This window comes from Pleurodeles waltl, chromosome 9 (genome assembly GCF_031143425.1).
Source record: "Pleurodeles waltl isolate 20211129_DDA chromosome 9, aPleWal1.hap1.20221129, whole genome shotgun sequence".
NCBI classification, from domain to species: domain Eukaryota; kingdom Metazoa; phylum Chordata; class Amphibia; order Caudata; family Salamandridae; genus Pleurodeles; species Pleurodeles waltl.
The window spans coordinates 527,556,820-527,573,412 of NC_090448.1; the positions used below are offsets into that span (position 1 = coordinate 527,556,820).

General features: G+C 43.5%; 1 protein-coding gene across 1 annotated transcript in view; it reads right to left on the reverse strand.

The window, feature by feature from the left end:
- Positions 1 to 16,593, reverse strand: part of LRRC9 (leucine rich repeat containing 9) — a 640,455-nt gene that overhangs the window by 291,048 nt on the left and 332,814 nt on the right. The window lies entirely within an intron of this gene.

Here is a 16,593-nt window from a genome sequence, read left to right on the forward strand (position 1 = left end):
TTCTAGCTTTGCATGTTTTCCAAATGACATTAGAAAAACACTTAACCTTAGCTTCATCCCCCCACTTATCCTGTATTTCCCATCCCTTTTCAAATTGATGCCTGGTTATTTTAATGTTGTTGAAAGAAAGAAGCTTAAGCACAATCCCTGTCAGGATGAATCAGAAAAAAACACTAAATTAACCTGTGCTCAACTCACTGGTAGCTTGGTACAAAAAAACTCAGGCTTAACTTAGAGGCACTGAGTAAAGTATTTACGCAGCACACGAACAGTACTAAAGTGAAAACAACACAAGAAAAATCCCAAACCAATTTAGAAAAATAGAAAAAGTTTTATTAAATAAATATTAAATAAATGACACAAACAAATTAAATCCAATCAGTAGAACTGGAGTTATGAATTAACATTTTTTTTTTTAGTAAAGTCTAGCACCTAAAAGATCAAAGCACCAACTGTGGGTATTTGATCATGGGAGATCAGGAAAAGGTCAAAAGTTAAGGCTGATCACAAGAGAGCATGGGTCAGATACAAGGAGTGGATTGGGCCCAGTCTCAGCTAACTATCAGGCTTAGACGTTTTCTTGAAGAAAATTCCAGAAGAAGGAAGAATTCAGCAGGGAAAGGCAGCTGCCTATGCTGAGTAGGAGTCGTCATTGCTGGGAAGCCCCAGGATGAACTCTTCGAGCAGTTTCAAAGATGGTGAGTAAAGGTTTAAAGCAGGAGAAGCTGGAGTCCAGGCCAAGGAGGTCCCCGTTGTCAATGGTGAAGTATTCCCTATTGGGCTGGTACAGATTTTTACCTTTGAATTTAGACAACTTTTTGGAAATCGAAAACCTCCAGCGGGACGAAGCTTCAGGCTGTAGCAGCAGAAGTGGGCTCCACGAGGTGGGATACTGTTGCTGAGAGGTCCCGCTGAACAGGATTTGCTGCTACAAACAGGAGCTTAGTTGGAGATACTGCGAAGTCAGGTCAACCGGCGATGCAATTTGGGAAGATCATCCGGCAAGTTTAAAACAAATATATATTTTCAAAATCAAAAGATTTAGGGTCAACCAGGATGAACACCTCTAGCTCCACTTCCAAGGGTAGGACCTGGGTGGGGCCATCACTTGCGTGCTTAGGAGTCAAGTCAAGTCAAACTTTACAATCGGTTACACTAGTAGCCATAAAAGTACATCAAAATCACAACATTAGTATGCTCATAACAGATCACTGCAAAAGAATAAAAGCATCAGCAAATACAAAATGAGATAACAAAATAAAAGGCTTCTAGGGGCCACCAAAGTAACTTATCAAGGCTAGGTCAGTCCTTGTTGGGTCCTTCATTTTCCCAGATAAAGTGATGGTAAATAACGTACAAATAACAAGGAGTTACGTAAGTCCCAGTTTATCTTTGCCCGTATTAATAAATCTTAATAAATAAAACTCACAAAACTTACAGAACATCAATTCATAAAGCAACAATCTCAACTTTTCCCCTGAGTATTAAAATACTAAGGTCCACCCAGATGAGAAATCCTCTCCAGTTAAAACTACATTGTTTTCTTTCTGATGATGGCGCCCTTTAAAAAAAAAAAATTATATTTACATTAGATGAGGAGTTAAGTTGTTGCAAATAAACCAGATCTGCAGCGGAACATCTGAACCCACAGTCCCTGATTATTGGAATTAAAACCCTTTTAGTAAAATCAGTGTAAACGTGACAAAAGAAAGTAAAATGCAGCAAACTCTGTGGGAAGGATTAGTCACATGGACATATCATTGCTTTAGATGTATTAAACTGACCACGAGGGAAACTAAGTTGCCATCTGACAAAGCCTAACCTAAATCAGGTTAGTAACATTCTGCCCTAGGTGCTGTCGGTCCATCCTAGGTACGGATCCAAGGCTGAAGCACCATGTAGACTACAGTAGGTTTTGTTAAGTCGTGTTCATCCCTTGGACCGCACCTCTTCAAATTAAAAGTAGTTTTCAACCAAACCATGTCAGATTTAGTCATGGCGGCAGGCTTAGAAAAAAGGGTCGGCCTTCCAAGAGTTGTCAATTCAGAATTAATATAATTAAGCTGAGGAATTTTCAAAACTCCCTCTCACATGAGACAGTTGTTGATAATCTCCCTATTAAAGGAGGCATGTGGTTCTCCCTGATCAAGCACCACAAAAGCAGAGGGAACAATTTGATATCATTCAGATAATCCACCCCAAACTCCTGGTGTGTGACATACAATGCGCATGCACATGGAATGCTCAGGTGTTGCCTCAGCACCCTATTTTGTTCACTCTGAAGAGAGTTAATATTAGAGTATCTCCAAATACCCGACAAGAGATTTGAATTCATTCCAGCAGAGGCCAGGTGCAGGGTGCAGAGTTCAAGGCCTGAGGAGCTTGTTATGTCCCTGTAGCTCATGCAAGGCCAACCCACTATCCCTTGGAGTCACTTCTGGTGGTCTTGGGTTCAAGGAGATGGTCTAGTTCTCCTCTGAGGCAGGTCTTCAAGCAGCAGGGCAGTCTTCTGGCAGTAGCAGAGCAGGCCTTTTGGGGACAAGGTAGTCCTCCTAAAGTCTTCCACATGCCCAAGAGTGTACTGATAAGGTGGTCCGAGGGTACAATATTAATACATGGTGCCAGCCTTTGAAGTATAGGGATTACCTATACTACCCCCACATCTAGTTCTGGAAAATTATTCTCTTTCTCTGCCAAGACTCAAAGACATCTGGGGTGACAAAAGACTAGTGTCAGGCCCCCATTGTGTGTGCTGAAGGCAAGCCCTTTTGTCTCACTGTCTGAGAGGAATACACAAAGCCCAGCAACTGAGCCATTCACAGTCATGTGACCCAAAAAACTAACAGAAGGCAGAAATGCTTAGAACAAGAAATAGTCACCTTTCTAAAAGTGACATTTCCAGAACTGTCACTTAAAATCTGAGTTTACCATTAAAAATGATTCTAAATGACAATAATTTGATTCTAAACTTGACATTTCTACCTGCTCTCAATCAAAAGGTTGCAATTATTAAATGTGATAAGGCAAGCCAATGTTATCCAGTGATAGAGATAGGTCATCCAGTAATGAAAAACAAATTTAGGAGTTTTTTTTATTGTTAACAGGACATGTAAAATCGAAACAGACATGTTGTTCAATGCACCCTGCGCTATGAGTTTTTAGGGTATTCCTGAGGGGTGACACTTGTACTAAAGAGGAAGGTTTAGGCCTCACAAACGGTTTCCTTTGCCAGAATTGGAAGTTTAAATCTGCACTTAAAGCTGCAATGAAAGGCCTGAGAAATGATTTAAAGTGCTCATATAGTGGGGACAGAATGAGTGCCCCGGGCCCACTAGCAGCATTTATTGCACAGGCCCTGGGTACATGCAGTACCATATACTATGGACTTAAAAGTAAATTAAATGTGTCAATCAGGCACTGCCCAATTGTCTAATGTTTTAGGGAGAGAGCACAAGCACATTAGCACTGGTTAGCAGTGGTATAGTGCACAAATTGCTAATACAAACAAAACCAAATTCAGAAAACAGGAGGGGTGAAGGCAGAAGGTTTGGGCGAAGACCACACCATGGATGTCAGGTGTAACAGTTGTACTTTATATACATTAGATGAAAGGGTAATGCAGGCAAACGTGTTAACATACTTGATTGTCCCTTGGCAACAAATCATGTTGTGAGGTCTAACTCTGGAATTTAGTGAACAAGGGAATACATATCCTGAATGGGGGCATCTTGTATTTTCATGTATGAGGGAATCCCTCCTTCAGGGATGAGAGGCACCAATACGACTTGTAAACAATCAATGGTTGTGCAATAAATATACATGGGATACTGAAGAAATGTGGTACACAGGGTAGTGGAATAGAAACGTTCCCATGTTAACACTGGCTTTTCTCATGGAGGGACACTCATACTACCATGGCCACTGCACATTTCCTATCAAGCCTTTCCCGATAGAAGAGGCACAAAGAAAGTTCTTGCGGGCTGGACAGTACGTGAACTGTGGGTCTGCTCTGAGAGATAACTAATCATCATTTCCATCTCTAGGGAGAGTACCTTATGATAGCGACTGGCTGGAAAGACTCCTAAACCTAGATCTTCGAGGCTTACAGTGTAGTGAATCCTAGTTTATTTTAATGGGAAACAGGAGTTAGCTTAACCTTTGGCTTGCAGACCCTTGCCCCCGTCACCTAGTGTCTTTTACCCTACTTAGCTTGCTCTGTTTTAGCACATTTATTTAATTATATCTTTTAAGATGGCTGCCTTATTTCCAGTTAGGTCAAACCTTTTAGTTCACGTTATCAGTGCCACCGCGCTAAGGCGTAAATATCAAGCGACAAAAATAATCAAACGTTAGGTGTTCACATTAGCTACTTTCCCTCTTCACGCTTTCGAGGGAATTGTTTACATAAATTACCGTCCCAAGCATGTGTTGTTATCTATTGTTTGGGAAAATACCTATGTCAGGGGTCCGAGCAGATCTGTATAAATGCATCTCACTTAGACAGATAGTCAGAGGGACTCCAACCAGATACCATTGCTGCTATCGATGCTGCGCATCGCCTTGACGTTGACTGAGTCTTCGTGTCCGTACGGAGTCTGAGCTAGAGACTTCATTCCAAGGTAACAAGGGTTGGGTGGCTCTTCTCATAGACATGGCATTGGCCGATTAGGTTTATCACACCTAGCTCTCTTTAGGTTAGGTGCATCATATTAGGGTAGAGGGACATATTTCATATCTCATGTCATTTCATGTCATTGCAAGATGGTGGGGGTCTTTGTATTAATGACTCTTGTCTTTACCATTCTGTTTCTTGCATTATTCATTATCCTGATCATTGCAACCCATGCAGCTTATCGTAGATTGCAGTTTTGTTAAATAAAAACGTATTGAAACCTTACTGCATCTTCTTCATTGCCTGTGTCTGATTGAGAGATGTTCATGTGAGAAAGAGGTAATCTCCATTTAACCACGAAACTCCCTGAGATGTCACACTCTTGAGTCCATGCGTAACGGCTGCCTCAAATCACCTTTTACTATTTGGGTTTTTGGTGAGGTGCTGCTTGTGAGCCAGAAGGATTGGGACAATAGTTGGGACTTGTTGTAGGACTAGCATAGTCTCCTACAAACATAAGTACTGTCATCCTTCAATCAACAGTCTAGCCTAGAGTAAGAGTCAAACTATGACATGGTCCCACCAACAATGGTGTTTAGGCACTAATTTACAGATACCCAGATTATCATAGTCTCACATACTACAGGTACCCTAAGTACCATTATACGGGGACGTCTGTGGTCTTGGGGAAGATCCTCCTCAGCTGAACAGGGCTCACCTAATTAGGCTGTTCGAGCTCGAACTATTAAAAGGACTTTTGTCCCCTTTTGGTGTTCCATCTCTTTACTAATTATATAATATGGCTAACGCCATAGACATTCCTGAGAATGCTAGAAAAGCATTAGCATTACACCTAGTAGCACATGGCTTAACAGACGAGGGCATGGATGTTACATTTATAGTGGATGTTAGTGAAGCTTACCAAACAGAAACATTCTACTCTTGGGTCACCTTTCCTGAAGAAGACCAAAGATCATTTACATTCCACACTTAGAGTATTGCAAACGTACCTCAACTGTACCAAGCATACATTATCTTGAAATACCAATCACTTATCAAGAACACCAGAACTGGTTTAATCGCGCCGTAACACACGTAATACAACCTGTTAGAATAGGTCCCTTAGGAAATGACGGACCAAAGTGGCCTATGTTTGCCACATACACACCTCACCAGGCTATACAAATCATGCAGGCAGCTGATCTGCGAAATCTATACATTGACACAGTAACACTATATAGAAGACTTGTTCAGTTCGTAATGCAAACTCTGAACACTACACCAGCGCGCCCAGCACCACCAGCACCTGCTGGATACCAACTGGCTACTGGGATTAATCCACAAACAGTACATACTATCATGAGTAAGGCACCCACAGAACGAGAGAAAATTCCATTTTGGATAGCCCAGAAAACAAATCCGCTGGAAGCTGTGTTTCCCCATACGGGACCAAAGGAAAAACAGAGATTTCTCACACTGTGCTTGCCCTTCAGGATGGTTCCCTTGGTGGATGGCTGCACCGCATGGGGTACAGTCTTCACTACAATATACACTACCACACACGGTACCCCAACACTTGCCACTTTACCGGAAGTGTTAAAACAAATTCAGAATGAGCACAGGGCTGCACCAGCCCTAGATCTGGGGATGAAATTAATGCGTAACTTTGACACAGTCTCCTCAATCATTCTCAGTAACATTAAAGGGGAAGCGGTAGCACTGGCTATATGCCAGCGCCCCTGAGAGATTCCACATTTGGACCAGCAGAAACAGCTACCGAAAATTAGACGGGATAGTTTGGGAGCCAAAAGAAAGAAGATTAAAATACAAAGTACCACCCCTAAGGAAGGTACTAAACAGGCACAGGAGGGTTCTGTGAAGCACTGTGATAAACAAAAACAATTTAAAGATAGACACAATCAGAGAGCTGCTTCTCCACACCCGTAGAACTACGACAGGAGATAAACTCTCAGAAATAGAGAAAATATAAAAGCTCCTGACAGATATACTGATTCAAGTCCCTCTCGTACCTTTCAGGACACACCGGATAGACATAGCGAGAGAGGGGGCAGCCCTGATCGACGTCCTGAATTCGTGAAACAAAAGAAAGACTCACCACAGTCTTCTGACAAAAAAGAAGAGGAGTCCCCACAACAAAAGCCACAGTTTAAAAAGAAAAAGGTGGCAGCACTGTCATTTAAAAATGCCAGTACACTTGAGAACATTGCTGAAGAACAAGACGTGGACAGTGACACTGTTAGACAGCGTAGCAGAAGTTACGATATGTTCCCAGAGTCTGGAAGATCATCTGGATGCCACAACAACTAGCAAATACATTGCAGTTGAGACTGCGGGCGGCCGTATTCTTCCACCCGATAGGGTTTATGACTTAAATATCCAAATTGAGGGAGACGTGGAGCGCACCACTGGTGTGATATTCTGGGATGAACTTAGTTGTGATATCCAACTGGCCGAAAGGGACTGGCCACCCGAGCATGTCCGTAAGCTCCCACATGGGGAAGATGTCATTTTGCCTTCTTTCTCTTACCTTGTTCCAGAAGCAGTAAAACAAGCCTACGCTGTCAATTGGGCTTCAGCGCAGGCACTTGCATTTATACTGCAATCATGTGGGTTGGGACAGGGATTCTCCTTGTCATGAAATACCTATCAGGTCTACATCCCAGCCTCAGCCCAAATATCCTGTTAAACATGATGCAAAAACTCCAACGAGGGAGATCCTCACTCAGCTTGAGTACCAGGGAGTAATTGAGCCCTGTGTCAATGCAGTGAATAACCCGTTATTCTCCGTTGCAAAGCCAGACCATTCCTATAGAATAGTCTTAGATTATCGACGTTTAAACAGTTATACACACACATATGCTATACAATATTTGCATAGTACAGCACTAATTAATAACAGTGCACAAAAAATACAAAACAACCTTGGATATTTCCAAAGTTTTTTTCTGCCAGAAGTTAGCACATGAAAGTCAGGACCTGAGTGCATTCTCATTGGGCTCAGAAAAACGCTTCTGTCATTTGCCCCAAGGCTACAAGAACAGCCCAAGACTGTTCTTAGCCCGTGTAATATTACATGATATTGATTCCGAGGCGCTGTCTAATGTGGATGAAATCTATCTCACAGATGACCTCAACATTCATCTTGCCAGGGTCGATCGGATCATTTTAGGATTTGAGGCCCTTGGCTACAAATTAAATTTTAGGAAAACTAAAATAGCCTTTCTCAGCATATTATTCCTGGGATACGAGCTATCAAACGAGTGCAAGAGCCTGGCCCGCACTTTCTAGAGAAATGTGCACACTACACCCACCTAACACTCTCAAGAAACTACAGTCTTTACTTGGTTTCTTTAATTTTGGCAGAACCTACATTCCTGACTATGCATAATGTATCAAGCCACTTTATGACTTAATACGCCCTGATTTTTCTAGCAGATACTGGACAGTTGAACACCCAACCATCCTTAGGGAATTGCAACAGAACATGCTGGAAGCAAAACACTTGCACACACGTGACAACAAAACAAATTTGGTCATCAGAATAATTGCTGGTGCCATTGGGTTCACTTATGTCACCTTTAACAAGGGTGACACAGTACCCATAGCATATAAATCACATTTATATTCTAATGCAGAACAACGTTTTGCACCTACAGAAACATTTCCAACTGCAGTTCAGACGGCTGTCATTAAGGAGAGGCCACTTGCCCAAGGGAAACACATTACTGTTGTTACCCCGGTGCCAGCCTTAGACGCTGTCACCAAAGCAAGTGTTCCTAATGCTAAAGCATTACATCCACACTGGATTTAGTGGGCAACGTCCCTGACTTCCACCGATATTGATTACATCTATGATCCAAAACTTCAGACACAAGAATTTCTCCAATACGAACAGGAGTACCCCGCTCCTCTAGATGTTCTGCCACTTCACAGTTACCATACTTTCATTTACACCGATGGTTCAGCACAACCAGCTGTAGGAACCAAACATCAATATTCAGCCACTTGTGCAGCTGTGAGCGGAGTGATGAAGGATGAAGTCTTCCACCCTCACAATACCTACACGCAGACCTTAGGGGACTGCACAGCTCAGCTGGCTGAATTTAAAGCTCGTATTCTAGCACTAAAACACACAGAGCCAGGATTGCTGACTTTAATTGTCTGTGACTCATACTACTGCATCCAGTCCCACAATGATTACCTTAATCATTGGCGACTGAAAGGGTTTAGAGATTCCAACGGGAACACCATAAAACACAGAACTCTGTGAGGGAGGGTGGCTGATCTTAAGGATAAGATACCTTGTGTCCATGTAGTACATACATTGGGCCACCAACATGTAGGAGTACACGTTATCGGCAATACTTTGGCCGATGGATCAGCTAAATCTGCAGTAGCTACGGCTTCTGTGGCTGCAGTGACTCGTTCTCAGACGAGATTAGATAATGAAATATTGATTGCCGTGAAAGCTACGACTGAAGGCAAGTCTCTCTCAAAAGGATACACTACAAAATATTCTTACCACATCAGTGCACAGAATGTTGCCTGGGGTTAAAGATCGAACCATCCCCAATGAAGACCAGAGATTATGGCCCTTATTATGACCCTGGCGGTTGGCGGAGAAGTGGTGGTATTACCGCCAACAGGCTGGCAGGAACAAAAATGGAATTATGACCATGGCGTTTACCGCCATGGTCATCCGTCACTTCTCCATTCCGACTGCTGGGCTGGAGACTTGGGTCTCCAGCCCGGCGGCCATCACAAGACCGCCGGCGGTATCACGACCCTGCTGACCGTCATGGATTTCATGGGGTTGGGAACCGCCATGAAATCCATGGCGGTAAGCACCATCAGTGCCAGGGAATTCCTTCCCTGGCACTGATAGGGGTCTCTGTCACCCCGAGTCCTCCCCCCACACCCCATGCCCCCCCCCAAAGGTGGCAGGACCCCCTCCCCACCCATACCGCCGACATTGCTACACAGACACACTCCCTACACGCATGCAGACACCACCAACACACATGCCAACAGACACAAACGCAGTCATACACGCACACCCACATACAGACATACACGCACACATCCATACAGACATACACACAGACACGCACACATTTCCAAACACACTACACCCCGCATGCATACACTCACTCACACACCCCCTCTACATACTCACATGCACACCTCCATGCATGCACACAACATACAAAACCCACCCACCCCCCTCCCCGAACGGACGATCAACTTAACTGGTCTGTTGATCCTCCGTGAGGGGGCGGGATCCATGTGGGCTGCTCCGCCGCCAGCACCCCGTCACCAGAACACCGCCACGCCGAATCACGGAACGTGATTCAGTGGGCGGTGTTCTGATGACGGGTGGTGGAGGTGGAGCAACCTCCACTTCCCCGCCGACCACCAGCATGGCTACTGGCAGCTCTCCGTCCGAAAAAGGACGGAGGGCTGCCAGCAGTCATAATTCGCCGAACGGGAAACCGTCTGCACTCGCGGTCTTCAGGACGACGGTCCCTCAGCGGTCTTTAAAAAAGACCGCTGAGGTTGTAATGACCACCTATATCTAATAAAAGCAGCGCATGAGGGTGTTGCTTCAGCTCATGCTGGTATTTTGGCCACAGTAGCAGTCTTACAGAAACGTTTCTGGTGGCCAGGTCTGTACAAACAGACAAAGCAATACGTTCTGTTGTGACATCTGCCGGCAGATAAAGGGCTCTAACATCAAATTCCCACCGCAGACATCCCTCCTAGTGTCCAGCAGGCCACTACAATGAGTGTACCTGGACCATTGCGGTCCGCTCCAACCTGATGGTGCATACAAATACATCTTAGTTGCTCTAGATTCTTGTTCTAGATTCCTGTGGATATGGCCACAGCGGTTGGCTGACGCTCGAACTGTTATAAAAGACTTGTTGATTTTTATTGGTACATATGCGGTTGCAGCATTCCATTCAGACCAGGGCCCTTCATTTGCCTCTAAGGCATTCCGGGACACCATGGGGACGATGGGTGTTGAACTCCATTACTTCTCACCATACCATCCCGAGGGAAATTTGATTGTCGAGAAGAGGAATCGTGATCTAAAGCAGTCCTTAACAACTACAGTATTAGTTTCTGGCCGCAGCTGGCTTCATCACCTACATGGCGGGCGGCAATATGTTCGCGCGCTGAAGTGCTGATTGAGCTCCCCGGCCGAGCTCTCGTACTACGGTGATGTTTTCCCCTTGCTTGGACGCCTGCCGTATGAGCTTAGAGAGACGCCCAGGGAAAGCGGAGGAGTCCGGAGCGGCTAATTGGTTTCGAGCCGCCCTGGAGCTCCGGAGGAGACGACGAGTGGCGTCCCGCGTTCCTCTCCGGGGGAAGCCTGGCAGAGGCAGCACTAGCTGCTCTGCAGGCACAAACATGGAAACTGCATCTCAGAAGATTTTTGGAGCGCAGGAGTTGGCACGAGGGACTAGGAAGCCGGTTTTTGAGACCGGGACACTCGCTCAAATTCCCCCATTGGTAAGGAACGCCTTACCTATTACGGCTGGGTTTACGGGGGTGTAAGCAGGAGCAAATCTTTGTGTATGAGCCGGGACAGTGGAAGGGGGGGGACAGAAATTGCTACAAGGAAGTCTTTGTGTGGAAGAGGAGAGCTGTAATTTTAAAAAGACCAAAATAAAGCACAAATCTGCTAAGACTAGCACTAGGATTACCCCCTCTCTACGGGCATATTTTAGAGCTCTCCCGACAGTGTCTACTGCTCCTTATTTATTAATGAATCAGGATGAGGTTGCGGGAAAGATGTCTGCTTCCATCGTTACAGCGGACACCCCCCACCCTCTAATCCATCTTTGACTTCCCGCCCAAGGCCTCAGGAGGTAAATAAGGAGGTAAAGGAGGCTACAGTGGATACTTCTGGGACACAGGAAACTTTTCATCATTCGGCGGGGGTAGAAGTTGGAGACCCATTATCATTGTTTGACAATCAAGCTCGGATGATTGTATCAGAATCTAGTGCCTTGGAAATTACGCTAGCCTCATTGATGGAAAGTATAAAGAAGGGCTTTTTAACTTCAGAGGCAAATCAGGCTGAAATAAGATCAGCTTGGGAATCTTTGGAGGAAAAAAATAGACTATCTAGCACAGAGAACCCAGGCTCTTGAAGAATCGGTTGGGACTGTGAGAGAAGACTTGAGGAAGAACAAGGAAGAGATCCAACAGTTAAAAGGGACGCAACAGGAACTGCAGGAGAAATTGGAATATTTAGAAAATAATTCAAGAAGGAATAATCTGAGAATTTAAATGTCCCGGAAGGATTAGAAGGGTCAGATTTGAAAAAGTATATAGCTTCTCTCATTAAAAAGGTAATTCCTTTGGATGAGACAGAGGTTCAGATTATCAACGATATTCAGAGAGTCCACTGTGACCCTTTGAGGAGGAATCCTTTTTTTAAGAAACCGAGGAGGATTTTGATGAATTTTCAAACTTATTTGCTGAAAGAAAAGATTCTTGGGAAGGCATTAGAACTTGGGTCTTTGGACACCGGAGAAATGAGATTTGAAATTAGGTCCGATCTCTCCAGAATAACGCTGAATATGCAATGGGAGCTAGGAAAACGTTTGGCGGGGTTTAAACATTTGGGTGCCGAAGCCCGGTTAAAATTTCTGGCTAGTTTGCGCGTGATGTTCAAAAACAAAATGTATATTATCAGAGATCCAGCTGCGGCAGATGACCTTATAGAAAGTATAAGGAAGGGGAATCTGGTTTAGGAGCCGGGGATCTCATAGCATTTCTAAATTGGGCCAATGGGCCTATCAAGGGAGGTGGGGGTTCTCCCAGGGAGGTGGGGGTGAGGCACATTAAGGGGTTTTTGGGGTGCACTAAAGGGGAGGCATGCTGGGAAAAAAATAAAAATAACCTCTTACACTTCAGATCTATTCTTACCTGGATAAGTGTCAGGGGACCCAGGGAGACAGGAAAGGGCAGATACAATTGATGTCATGGAATGTTAATGGGTTACGTGTGAGAACAAGGGCAAGAAGAATTCTGCAATTTCTTAGGGATTCCCCAGTTCAGATTATAGTTCTGGAAGAAACACATTTAACGAAAGCATAACTCTGTTTAAAACACAGAAATGGGTAGGGGACTTTGTTACCCCGAGCATAATTTTAATACCAAGGGAGTGGCAATCTTAGTTAAGTGTCAGCTGAATGTTACTTTATCCAAGGTATCAACAGATAGGTTAGGGAGATGGATTATACTTAGATTGCAGCTGGGTGGTAGGGCATTCACTTTGGTAGGATATTATGGTCCCAACTGTGATGATCCAGAACCTCTTAGAACGGTTTTCTTTCACCTTTTGAGCTTCTCAGATCCAGTTACTATGATGGGTGATTTCAATGTTATTCTAGATAATAGGCTTGACAGGTCAACAAATTCTAGGTCGGTGGGTACTCCAAAGTCTCAGCAATTCTTAAAATCAATGATGAAGGAATTTTGTTTGTGTGACTTGTGGAGGCAAACAGCAGTGTAAACGCAGGAGTTTTCATTCCGTAATCAAAAGTATGGACATGCATCGAGAATCTATTACTTTTTAGTTGATTATACCATCTGTGATCTGGTGGAGGCTATAACTTATTCACCTGCCCATTTATCAGATCATTCTGCAGTGATATTAAGATTGAGTTGCCTTCCCGATATCAGTGGGACGAGGTGGACTTTCAACCGGACCCTTTTAATGGAGGATGAGGTTATTTGTGCACTTCGGAAGGAGACTGAGGAATTCTTTTTAGAGTAAATCAAGGTTCAGCGTCAGGAGTGGTAGTATGGGACACCTTCAAGGCAGTGGTAAGCGGTAAAATCATAAGTCTTGCGAGCTATAGGAACAAGAAATATAGAGAAGAAGTGAAAGGTTTAGAACAACAAATCACACTATATAATATGCATTATGATAGGGGCAGAGAGGATGAATATTTGAAGAATAAGATTTCTCAACTAAAATTACAGTTGAAAACTATTTTGCAAGCTAGAATTGCCAAGTGTTGGGAGGTAAGGGAACAAATTCATTTTGAATATGGAGAAAGCATTGGGAAGTTACTAGCTTGGAAGTGTAAAAAGGAACAGGTGCGTAATATGGTCAAGGAATTGGTGGATACTCAGTCAGGGTTAGTGTAACATCCTCAGAGGCTATAGGGAAGGTCTTCTATAAGTTTTTCTCTGAACTGTTTACGGAGGAGAGGGAGGTCAGAGAGGAGGAGATTGGGGAGTGGCTGGAAAATGAGATTCCTCCCCGTTTGTCACAGAGCAAACAGGAGGATTTGTCGAGACCTATCACTGAGGGCGAAATAAGAGCAGTACTAAGAACAAGTAAAAATGGTAAGGCCCCAAGTCCGGATGGTATCCCGGTGGAGTTTTACAAAGCATTGGGGGACTCTATAGTCCCTTTTCTCTTGCAATTATTTTTGAGGGCAGAGGTGTTCTGCCGGCCTCTTGGTATGAGGCTACTATTTCGCTCATTTTAAAGCCTGGTAAATCTTCATTGAAGTGCGACTCTTATAGACCTATTTCCTTGTTAAATAGTGATTATAAGCTCTTTGCCAAGATAATGGCGAATAGGTTAAGTACTGTGGTAAGCGATCTGGTCCATTCCAATCAGAGAGGATTTATTCGCAATACATTTCTACATGAGCAGACATTTAATTTAATGGGGGCTATTGATTTAGCTACTACTTAGCAGGATCCCTTGGCAGTTATAGCAGTAGATGCAAAGAAAGCATTTGATAGAGTAAACTGGAAATATCTTTATAAGCTTCTTGACCGTTGTAATCTGGGGCATAAGTTTTGTCAATTAATTTGTTCTATCTACTGGGCACCCGAAGCGAGGTTGTTAGTTAATGGTAGGTTAACAGATGCGTTTAAGATCACTAGGGGTACTTGGCAGGGTTGTCCTCTCTCCCCTCAGATATTTAATTTGTATATTGAACCCTTGGCCAGGAGAATTAGGCAGGATTCGAGAATCTCTCCCTTTAGGAGTAAGGGTTGGGTGAAGAAAGTAGCTTGCAGATGATCTTCTTATTTATACTTCCGACTTGTCGACAGCAATGCCTGCTTTGTTGAATATTACAGAAGAATTTTGGAGAATTTCCAGGCTAAGGCATTAATTCCGACAAGACCGAAATAATGGTCTAGAATTTTAATAGTGCGAACTGGCGTACTACGAATTGTATGAGGTATTTGGGGTTATCAATTGTTCATGATTTAAAACAAATACCCGTAGTAAACATTAGGGCGGTTATAACAGAGTGAAATAAGTTAATGATCGGCTAGTCTTATCTGCCGCTCACAGTCATTGGGAGGGTGAATTTGATTAAAATGATAATATTGCCTAAATTGAATTACCTCTTTAATTCCATGCTTTTGCGTATGGATAAAAAACTATTGGTTGTCAGTCAACAGAAAATAACCTCCTTCATATGGGCACATAAGGGTCCCAGGATAGCTTGGAAGAAATTGCATAGAAGAAGAGAGAAGGGTGGCTTGACGCTTCCGGATGTTCAATATTATGCTTGGGCATTTCATCTCAAGAATATCAGGATGTTGTTTGCTTCTCCAGATTTGTCAGTAGTGGGCACAATGTTTAACTCTATGGTTGCGACTGAAAAAGGCGGTGCAAAATCTTTTTTATACAAGTTTGGGGATCCCAAATTCTTCAAGAAAGTGAAATTGAAAATACTACAAGATGCTGCAAAGGGTTGGTTTGAGATACGTTGAGTGGCAAAGATAGAGTATTATAGCCTGGGGGCTCCAGTCTGGGATTCCCCAGGCACTCCTGAATGCTTACCAGATGTGTTGGCTTGGCCTCTCAAGAGGGCAGGAATCGAAGTCTGGGGGGATTTGATTAGTGCGGGGGCCTTGCTATCTTGGAATGAGCTTATGGAAATAACAGAGGGATCTCTTTCAAGGTTGAAATATGTGCAAATAAGGAATTGGTCTGCTGAGTTTACAACTATTTTAGGTCACGTGAATCAATTAGAAGAGACTTTGGTAAGGAACCATGCACAATTACAAAAAGTCTGGAAGTGGTATTGGGGAATATAGGATGTCCTAGAGGGTAACTTTAGATTGCCAGGAGATCTTTGGGGGAAGAGTTCCCTCTTGGGCAGGTGCAAATGTGGTGGGAATCTTCAATGCGAGGGGTATTCATAATAGTTAAACCAGCCTCATTGAGGAGGAATCATCTCTATACTTTGCATAGGGCCTTTTTCTCTCCCAATAGGCTTTCCAGGATAAGGGGAGGCGAGGAAGTGCAATGCGCAAAATGTGGCTTGTCAGGTGCTTCTGATATCCATATGTTTTTCGGGTGCCCAGGGGTGTTTTGTTTTTGCCAAGAAATGTGTATAACTCTTTCTGCGATTATTCGGCAAAATGTTTGTCCAACCCTATCGTTAGTTATCTTTTTGGTTCAGGAAGGCGAAACAATTAATAAGGACAATAGTATAATATAGTTTTATGCACTACTCTGGCTAGAAGGGAGATTTGCAGGAAGTGGATGGTATCTTCCTCCCCTTCATATATTGACTGGCTTAATGCTTTGATGGCTACTTCAAGATTAGATGTGGGAACGACTAAATTGAATAAGGAAAATAAAATAAAGATTTAGTCATGTTTATGGAACTGGAAGTGCACGGTAGTTTAAGGTATTTTGTATTCATTCAAAATGCTGTCCTATGATTACGAACTTAGTCACTCTTATGTTTTGGACTTCGACTTTGGTCGAGGTCTGAATGAGAGAGCTTGGTTCTCCCTGGCATAAGATATCTCCATATATGGCGAATAGTGTACGGGCAATATGGAGGGGTTTAAAGGCCAGAGGTGTATGAGGACAAAAAAAAAAAAAAAACACACTGGTATACAGTGTGGGTAAATTGTACCAACAATGGATACAGACTAACATGTTAGCCGCA